Below are 10,703 nucleotides of genomic sequence, written 5' to 3' on the forward strand. Positions count from 1 at the left end.
TGCATCGGCATTGCAAAATGAAAGTGCAAGCAGGGAAATGAAAATCATCTCCATCTTACACCATGTGGAAACGAAAGAAGGGGGAAAAGACAGTCCAAACGTACTGCACAAAGGGGAGTACTGCGTATGACCAATGTTTGATTTCCCACTTTCTCTCAAGTTTACAGTTGTTTGTTTTTCAGCACCAGACAGCTTTTTGACTTTCATGTTGTTTTCACCTCTAAATGCGGTCTGGTCTACACAAGTAAAACCTATCCTACTTAATCTGAAACTGAGCATCAGTGCTATTTATGGGTTGAATAAACCAGGTGTGTCCAAAGTGCGTCCCAGGGGCCATTTGAAGGCCGCAGCACAATCAAAATTTTTTTTTTTAATCCAGGAATTTTACAACAACAAAGTCAAAATCTTAAAAGAAAAAAGTAACAAGAAAAAGTTGTAATTTTACAAGAATAATGTAATATTCATTCATTCATTTTCTACCGCTTTTTCCTCACGAGGGTCGCGGGGGTTGCTGGAGCCTATCCCAACTGTCTTTGGGCGAGAGGCGGGGTACACCCTGGACTGGTGGCCAGCCAATCACAGGGCACATATAGACAATAATGTAATATTATGGGGGAAAATAAAGAAAGAAAAAAAAACATGTTTTTCTAAAAAGCAAAATAATAGCAATAGCAAATAGCAAATATACATGGATGTTATCTCAAAAGTTGTAATATTTATATAATAATGATATAGAAAATGAATGAATGAATGAATATTAAAAAAATACCATAATAAGAAAAAAGATACCCTTTTAGTAGTATGAAATATATAAAAATATAATATATACAATAAGAAAAACTTTTTAAAAGCAGTTATTTGAGAAACAAAACAACAAATAAATATTTTCTGGAAAATTAAATTGTGGGAAAACGTTATAATAAGTTGCCAAGAACATTGCAATATTTGGAAAATTACAAAAAAATACAAGAGCAAAAAAGGGAAAAAATGAAATTCATACTAATTATATGCTAGTTCACTTATATGACGGTATATATACTACGTAACTTCTTAGCATATACTAATTTTTTCACAAAATATCGAAGTTGCATCCTTTCATTTTTTCCTGTGTGTCCCTATATAGCTGGAAAACACCCTAGCAATAAACAAAGTAACGAAACAACACACAAGTTGGGTCCAAATTTAAAAGTTGTAAATTAAAGCTGACGTGTTGCTCATCTTCATCTTTTGACGTCAAAACCAAACGTTGTCAGTCTGCAGTAAAAAATAAAAGAAAATTGACCTCGGTGTTCCAGTACTTCTGGAGGGCACTGTAGTTTGGAGTCCACTTTTTAGTGCTACTAATTAGCCTACGTATCCGTACACGAGCAGCCTAGCCTGTCGGATGCCAAGGCTGCTGCTCTGTGGGCACATTTATGTAAACTTGTTTCATGATATAGGCTGCTAAGAGCATCATTAAGGTCTGCTTAAGTCCTGAACCTCTTTTCAAGCAAAACCAGAATAAAGCACAGCCAGCTCATCTCATTTGCTCCTTGTGTTGGATGTGTACTCTAATGAACGGCTTACAACAATGCGACCTGCCAGTGCAAATAATTAACCCCCGAATGAAACCAATTACATGCTTTCCTGCCAAAAACAACCGGAGGCAGCCTTCTCCTAATAAAGAAACTAAGTGCAGGATTCTGGGCAATTCCGTCTGCAACAAATGGACACTGAGGAGTGCCTTTATGCTCCGAGTGATATCTAAAGAGGACGGAGATAAACAACAATTATACGGCGCTCCCTGTCAGCGCAGCATGCCTTGGGTCAGTCCATTAGAGATAACTGTTTGTTGTTTGGTGCTGTTGGAATAAGAAGCGCAGGCTTTTTGACTGGCAGTTGGAAACCGAGAGGCTGTGTGTTGTGAGCTGCCTATGAATGCAGTTGAGAGAAAAAGGGGGCGGGAGTGTGTGTATGTGTGTGTGGGGGGGGGGGGGGGGTATCCAGACATAAACCTCTGCTGTCAGCATGGGCAATCATGGCACTTCATTGTCCAGCAGCATCATTACAATATGGTTATCATCTGAGCTTGAGTCTGACACCTTCTCCAGGACCTCTCCAATCACCCCCACATAGTCGACTCCAATACCCGGCACTCGGGGCAAATCTGGGCTTTGTGCTTGTCTGCCTTAATAGACTGGATGTCACTTCTGCCTGTGGAATGTGCCTGGTCTTCAGCTGTCAGTCAGAGGCACGGGTGTCAGGCCGGAGCGTGGCTGGAGCCGTCTGGATTAGAGGGTAGTTACCATAGCTGTCAGATTACTGACAGCCTGACGCCCCCCCCCCTCTCTCCCAACTTCCTCTTATTGTTTCTTTGTTTCTCTCAAACATTCTCCAGATGGGAGAATTACCAACCAGAAGAGAGCGAGTGACGGGTGCGAGGCAAGAGGCGCCTTTTCCTTTTAAAAAGTTCTATGTCACGTTAGCTTTGTGATGAAGGGAAAGTAGAAGATTCCCATTTGCCAGGGAAGGACGAGGAGATGAGAGAAGTACACCTATTCCCACCTCTCCTTGTTATCCTTGGTGTCAGGATAGGTGATTGTGTCGGTCATTAGTGTTCCCATAGCCGACGGAGCGTCTTAGTTAGGCTTCATCTTCATTGAATATTCACCTCTACGACTGCACCTGTCTCATTCATCTCAGGAAATGTTCTTGAAATTCACTCGCTGCTTAAGACAAATGAATCGGCTTAATGCGGAGATGTAGACAGGCATGAGAAAAATCACTTAGACCCTACGAGGTATATAATGACTAATGGAATCATCCACGGATATCTGGAGATATTTAATGATTGAGGAAGTGGCGGCCACGCTACGGGTCAGCACGCGGCTTTACATTTTCTCCCCCGTTTCTCTCATTTTGGCGACCCCGTTTGGGTGACACTGTCATTCTGTCATTTCTAAATGAGCACTGGACCATCAGCGTTGGAGGGAAAGATGAACACGGACGTGGTGGGAACTCGTGCACGCTGATTGCACAGCTTTTCAGAAAATTGCCAGAGATGAGAATGAGGAGACGATTAAATGTCTTAATTAATGGAGTTTTTTTTTTTTTGGTTATATATAGACTGTATCTCTCATTGACATGCGGTGAGGCTCACGCCATGGTGGCCTTTTTGTTTTTGTTTTTTAAATATATTTTGATGACCAAAAACTTGGGCACTCAAAAATTGGTATCATTCATTCATTCATTCATTCATTTTCTACCGCTTTTCCTCACGAGGGTCGCGGAACCTATGCTGGAACCTATCCCAGCTGCCTTTGGGCGAGAGGCAGGGTACACCCTGGACTGGTCGCCAGCCAATCACAGGGCACATATAGACAAACAACCATTCACATTCACATTCATACCTATGGACAATTTGGAGTCGCTAATTAACCTAGCATGTTTTTGGAATGTGGGAGGAAACCGGAGTACCCGGAGAAAACCCACGCATGCACGGGGAGAACATGCAAACTCCACACAGAGATGGCCGACTGTGGAATTGAACTCTGGTCTCCAAGCTGTGAGGTCTGCGCGCTAACCACTAGACCGCCAAAGAAACTGCACGACTAACAAAAGTCTCACCCCATTCATGCCATTGTTGTATGGAGCAAACGTACCAAGGTGCTGAAAGCAATGCACGGCGTGAACCTTCTTCCTGCTTGTTTGGAGGCAAGAGACTGGCGAAGGCAAAATTATCAAGTTCATTTTCATTTATTATGTAATTAATTAACGGGTTAATTAATCTCCCAGGTCTGGTGTCGATGAGAATTTTTTTTGTGACATCTCACAAGATCTTGCAACACCCCTAATAGATAGAAAATGAATAAATGCTATTTTAAAATATATATTTAGCTGATATATTTGTGTCATTTGCCTGTATTCTGTATGTAGTGTCTTGGTCATTGAACTCGGGTGGGCTATAATGTGACCTGACCTCCAGTCTCCCCTAACAAGCCAACCTACTAAAACCAGCTACACCGTTATGTTGGTGTGGAGATAATGAGAGCCTGCCTGAGGAAAGACCTGATACTCATTCATTCATTCATTTTCTACCGCTTTTTCCTCATGAGGTAGGAAGTATGTGGGTGATCTCCTTCTTTTGCAACGTCCCCCTTTAGTGTGCAAGCTAACCACAGTGATAAAAGGACATAGTTCTTTTAGACTATTTCATTTAACTCTTGTATTTATTATTTGTGTTACCATACAGTCAAACCTTGGTTTTTGAACGCCTCCATTTTTTTGTATAATTCTGTCCATTCATTCATTTTGTACTGCTTATCCTCATGAGGGTCGCGGGAGTGCTGGAGCCTATCCCAGCTGTCTTCGGGCGAGAGGCGGGGTACACCCTGGACTGGTGGCCAGCCAATCACAGGGCACATATAGACAAACAACCATTCACACTCACATTCATACCTATGGACAATTTACCTAGCATGTTTTTGGAATGTGGGAGGAAACCGGAGTACCCGGAGAAAACCCACGCATGCACAGGGACAACTCCACACAGAGATGGCCGAGGAACCCTGGTCTCGTAGCTGTGAGGTCTGCGCGCTAACCACTAGACCGCCGTGCCGCCCAGACCTGATACTAAACAATTATATTTACTTCCAGAAACACAGGTTAATATTCTCTCATGTAACCCCTCTCATCCGTTTCCCTTTTGTCCGGCATCAATCTAGAAAGTTATGAGACACGTCCGCAATGATAAGCAGCAATTCAGGCGTGCTCCGTGTCAAGGCTCCTGCATTATGCCCCCCCCCTTTCAAGCCTATGTTTTGCATGGCCTAAAGCATCTATTAAAATCCCCTTGTAAAATTCATAAAACAAAAATGTAGCGGGTCAGGTCTGGAGGGAGCCCGAAGTAAGCTGCTTATTAGCAAGGAGTCGAAAACAGATCCAATTACAGATCCTGAACAAGAAGCACTAAGAATCAGCATTGGGGAATAAGTATTTTCCTTCTCTCTTCCCTTCAATTGGCCTAGGTGCAGGGGAGGTATCAGAGAGCAGGATCCTGGAATGGTAATTACAGAGCGAGTGTTTAGTGCATGAAGCCATAGTTGGAGCCATTCAAGTACAAACTCATGTAAATCTTCACTTTGCCTCAGATAGTAAATTGGTCGGGTTTAAGAGCAATCCCAGAAGGAGAAGGGCTGTGCTGAGAGGAGCCATGAGCTCCAGAGATATGTTAAGGAATCTCTGTCTGGAATTTAAAGGTCTACAAATTAGGCCTGATATTAGCCTTTTTTTTTTTTTTTTTCTTTTAGAGAGCCGGCAGAATGTGAATGAAACAGAATAAATAAGTGTAAGACGGCTTGCCGCCTTCACTTCTTATAAGATGACATTAATCCTTTCATGTGCAATGACAGCTTACCGGGTTGGACCCGCTCCCTACAGACGCCCCCTAAATCCCATCCAGGACATGTTTCTGTTAACGAGAAGTCCCGCTATATTCCATAACTTCCACTTAACAATTAATAGGTAGAATGCTATAATTAAAATCTATTTGTTTTCAATGGAAGCGTTGCCTTGTCAGTAACAAGCAGGAACCACTTTTGCATTCTTTTCATCCCGGCTAGTGAAGGGTGAACTGCCTCTCAAGCGTACGATGGTGGCAGGGCTTGAGCCCTTTGAAAAAAAAAAAAAAAAAAAAAAAAAAGATCAAATGCGGCAAGTTCGACACCCCCGCACCTCCTCGCCACCACCGGGTTTAAGCCGCAACCGGCACACTCCACATCTGGGATGGCGCATAGTGGTGGGTGGCGAGCTGACTGATTGCCAGGAGGCTCGTGGCGGCATCACTCTCTCCACCAAGGAGTGTGATGGCGGGGGGGGTGGGGGGGGCACAGCGTGCGGCCAATCTATGGGGGTCCTCACAGCGATACCGCCACATCTCCCATAATGACCTGGCTGGCTAACGCCTTACACTAATACACAGACAGGCCCATTCATTTACACAAATGGATAATCCATCATCTTTATTTCAGACAATAAATTCTGCACTGAGTTATATGGATGCCGCCTTAAGTTTCCGATACATTGTTGGAAAATGAATGGGTGTCTTCAAGTTACAATCAATTGGATTTGAGTGTAATTTTTGTAAGTGATATTTTAACTCAGGCTGGGTTCATGCATTTCTTCCATATGCACTACATCACTGCTTTTTGTGAATGAAATGGAAAAAACCCCACAAGTAATTCACATTAGGTGACTATGGTGTGTTCAGTGACCACCAAAAAAAGTGGGAAATCTCAATGCTGGTCGAAAACACATTATCAGTGACGCAAAAAATGTTGTGGGCTACTACATGTATGCTGTCAATCATACCTGTGTTATCACATATTGATTTATTGTTGCCGCCTTTTGGTGTGGAAAAACTGCCTTTTTTGCAAAATTTAGCATGGGACCCTTATAAGGGATTAAGCAAAATTCAATATCTGTTGTATCATTTGTACATGGAATCATATTCATGATGTAACCAGTCACAACAGGTGACTGGTGCGTTCAAGGACCTCCAAACAAAGTGCGAAATCTTGAAGTTCTTCACAACAAAACATGATCAGCCGCTTGATGAAAACACATGATAAGTGAAGCATAAAGACTTAAACTTAAACTTAAACTTGGTGCTCCATGTATGTTGGACATTTCACCTGTATGTTTACAAATTATTCTCACAGTTATTACATAGAAACCTGTTTAAAAACTTTTAAATATTTTTTTAATCAACATCATTACAGCCCCCTTGGCCTGAAATAACACCTATAGAACCTTTAGTTCATTTAGCCATTTGAATGCTTGAAAATACTTTATTTAGGCCACAAACATGTACAAAAATGCCAAAATATGCTTATTTTCTGTCAACTGTGAAACATCCAGCTCCAGACCCTCTCTCTTCTACTGCCATTGTTCACTCACCATGTAATCCAGGTTTACGCCTTTCCCAAAATTGGGGGAAAAAGGAGTAATTTTAAATATTAAATATTAGGAAGTAAAAGTCAAAAATGAAAAAATTGAAAGAATAAAGTTTTGAAAACAATGTTGGGAAAATGTTATAATATTAAATAATATTAAAAAACTAAAGAGGCTGCACCGCGCTAGAGTGGTTAGCACGCAGACCTCACAGCTAGGAGACCCAAGTTCAATTCCACCCTCGGCCATTTCTGTGTGGCGTTTGCATGTCCGGGTACTCCGGTTTCCTCCGACATTCCAAAAACATGCTAGGTTAATTGGCGACTCCAAATTGTCCATAGGTATGAATGTGAGTGTGAATGGTTGTTTGTCTATATGTGCCCTGTGATTGGCTGGCCACCAGTCCAGGGTGTACCCCGCCTCTCACCCGAAGGTTCCAGCAACAGAGCGACAGAAAATGAATGAATGAATGAATAAAAAACTAAACCTAGCAAACCATATACGAACCATGGTCATTTTTACAATAGTAAATTGGGTAAATCCAATTCATCCATTCCAGATACACAAAATATTACAATTTCTGTATCACAAATCTCGTAAAATTTCAGTTTCTATTATTTCTTCAGGGAAATATTGTTTGGCAACATGAACCAATGTGAAATAAAAGAAAATCCCTGAGTCGGTTGTGTTTACGGTTTAAGTAGTCGGCGGTGTGAAATACTAAAAAGAGGTTAAAGATGCTGAAGAACAAAAACCCTTCACACGGGCGAGTGACTGTGAGAGGACACAAAGCGATGTTGTGGTTTCCGCGATGGCTTGTGGCCGATGTCCTCCTTTTTTTCTCCTGCTTTACTCTCCTTAAAAAACGACACCCTTTATGTTCAGTGCATCTTTACCGTTGCTGTCATGTGCTGGGGTTCAGCGTCTCCGGACTCTTGCATAAATGTTAACACACTTGTAAGAGTTAACCGACACGGCTGCGCAATTACCGGCGTGGCGGTGCAGGGCTGACATTATCAGACCCGCGTTTTACAAAGGTTTCTCCACTTGAAACGGTCGCGCTGTCGCCGCTGTTTATTCCACCGGCTTTCTGATGGCAATGACTTGCATTTGCAAATAAAAACCCGCAAGGCGTCTGCGAGGCACTTTACGCAGATTAATGGCAAGTCTTTGTGCTGCGATTTCAGTCGAGTGCAGTTTGACTAACATCTTAACCTACTTAGTGCAATTAGTGCTTCATTAGAGGGGCTAACTAACTATTGCTTCTCTCCTTAATGATGTGCAAGAGTGTAGACATAAAAGTACATAATCAATGGTTTCCAATTACTCCACGAGTGCAACCACTATTTCAAATAAACTGGATAATAATATAATAATATAGAGCCATTAAGGAGTCCAAGGTAGCAGAACCATTTAATTGCAGCGCAGTTCTTCTCAGCTGCAAGATTTTTTCCACGCTAATGAAGTGTCATACAAAGAAGCTGTATTGATTTTTTCCCCCCACCACACAGCCTCCACCACAAATATGTAATTATCCGTTTTATATCTGGCAGGGGATTAAAGTAATCTATAGCATCTAGCCTTTGCGCCTCCCTGACAAGGGTAGTGTGGGGGCTTTTACCCTTTTCAAAAGATATGCAGCCTGTGATGAATGAACTTTAAACAAAACGCTGCCCTGTTCTGTATTGTTTTGTCTAAAAAAACCCGGATCCTGAAGACATCATGCCGCATGTACACCTGCCCGAGCCTTCAGTACACAATCATGGCATTTCAAGCCCTGTCATCTGTTAGAGCAAACCATCAGCTCCCGTGCACACAACAAATGCGCTATTATGGAAAGAGTGCGTAGCGTTTCTTTAGAGGCGCTGAACTCATAGTAGAATTCATCACAGCTGGTTAATAAGGTTAATTTAATCCAATCATGCGGCCATGAAAATCACCACTTCCTGCGAAAGCGCCGCACAAAAGCTCCCCCGCTGCTCCCTGTCAAACATCCTCGGGCTTCACATAATAACAAGGCGCTCCATTTAAACTTGACGCCGCGCTACGCCTCTCATCTCTCACTCGCTTGCCCTCCTCCCTTCCATTCCCTCCCTCCCCTCTCTGTCTGCCGTGCAATCGCCGTCTCCAGACCTGAGATGGACGAGCAACCTTAAGACTACCCCACGCTGGGCTGCCCTTCACGATAATAAAAAGCCATTACCTTGACCACTGACACAAGGCCAAGTGTGAGGGTCAGAGTGATATTTATTGATGAAACTCTGAGCTCCCAATCTGCTGCACTCAGTGCGCATCATACAGCTGTCAGCGCAGACAGGGATCAGGCAGCATGATGGCCCTCGACATGGCCCATCTATAATTTATGAACTACACAGAAAACAACCGGGAGACAACAGAGAAGCCCTGGGCCGCCCCGGGGATTACCCCGCAGCCCGGCTAAAGAGATCTGAGCGAGAAGCATCCAAGGGCCACTGTGGGCCACGCTGATGCGAGGCAGCAGGTAAGCACGGTGGCTGGCGTTCCATATTCACCGGGGTCTCGCCGGGAGCCGTCTCTCTGGAGGACGCCGGTGTGAATAATAGAATAGACAGTGTTTACAGGAGGGATGTAAAGTGAGTGCGCTGGTGCATCACACACCCCAGCACACTTCAGCTGAGCCCGGTAAATGAGCTAACCGCATGAAACTTTCACACTTATTTCCATAAAAAGCCGGTGACCCCCTCCAAAATGTTGCGACCAATCACCATCAAAAAGTAGTCCCGACTACTCCTTTGGTGGAAGTTACGGAATTAAAAATGAACCCCCAAAAATGTTAAAAATTCTAATAATACCTTCAAATTTCCAGTGTATAATGCATAAATAATGCTTAAAATGAATTAGTGAACATTAATTCATTCATTAAGTCATGCAAATCCAATTAATTTGTTCCAGAAAGCCAAAAATGCGAACACAAGACATATTTTTCACATTATACATGCAGTAAACAATCCCAAATGCATTTACATACATTTAACATTTAAGTTTACTTTCACCTTCAAAGACGTGAATGCCAATGTGACTGTTTCCAAAGACACAACACAGTGACGCACCTTCTTGTCTTGCCATGAGTTATTTCTTTGATCGTGTTTGTCACCTCAGTAACCCAAAACGGCGCCAAAGACAGTTTCAAGGGTCTGAATTTGTATGAAGAAAGTGAAAAACACAGTTGAATTGAATTGAACTCGAGAAATAACTCATGGCAAAACAGGAAAGTGGTGTTTGTGCTATGTCTCACTGCCACACACACAAAGACAGTTTCAAGTGTCCGAATTTGTATGAAGAAAGTGAAAAACACTGAGTTGAATTGAATTGAACTCAAGAAATAACTCATGGCAAAACAGGAAAGTGGTGTTTGTGCTATGTCTCACTGCCACACACACAAAGACAGTTTCAAGTGTCAGAATTTGGATGAAGAAAGTGAAAAACACTGAGTTGAATTGAATTGAACTCAAGAAATAACTCATGGCAAAACAGGAAAGTGGTGTTTGTGCTATGTCTCACTGCCACACACACAAAGACAGTTTCAAGTGGCAGAATTTGGATGAAGAAAGTGAAAAACACAGAGTTGAATTGAATTGAACTCAAGAAATAACTCATGGCAAAACAGGAAAGTGGTGTTTGTGCTATGTCTCACTGCCACACACACAAAGACAGTTTCAAGTGTCCGAATTTGTATGAAGAAAGTGAAAAACAGAGTTCAATTGAATTGAACTCAAGAAATAACTCATGGCAAA

This window comes from Doryrhamphus excisus, chromosome 9 (assembly GCF_030265055.1).
Source record: "Doryrhamphus excisus isolate RoL2022-K1 chromosome 9, RoL_Dexc_1.0, whole genome shotgun sequence".
In the NCBI taxonomy this organism is placed as follows: domain Eukaryota; kingdom Metazoa; phylum Chordata; class Actinopteri; order Syngnathiformes; family Syngnathidae; genus Doryrhamphus; species Doryrhamphus excisus.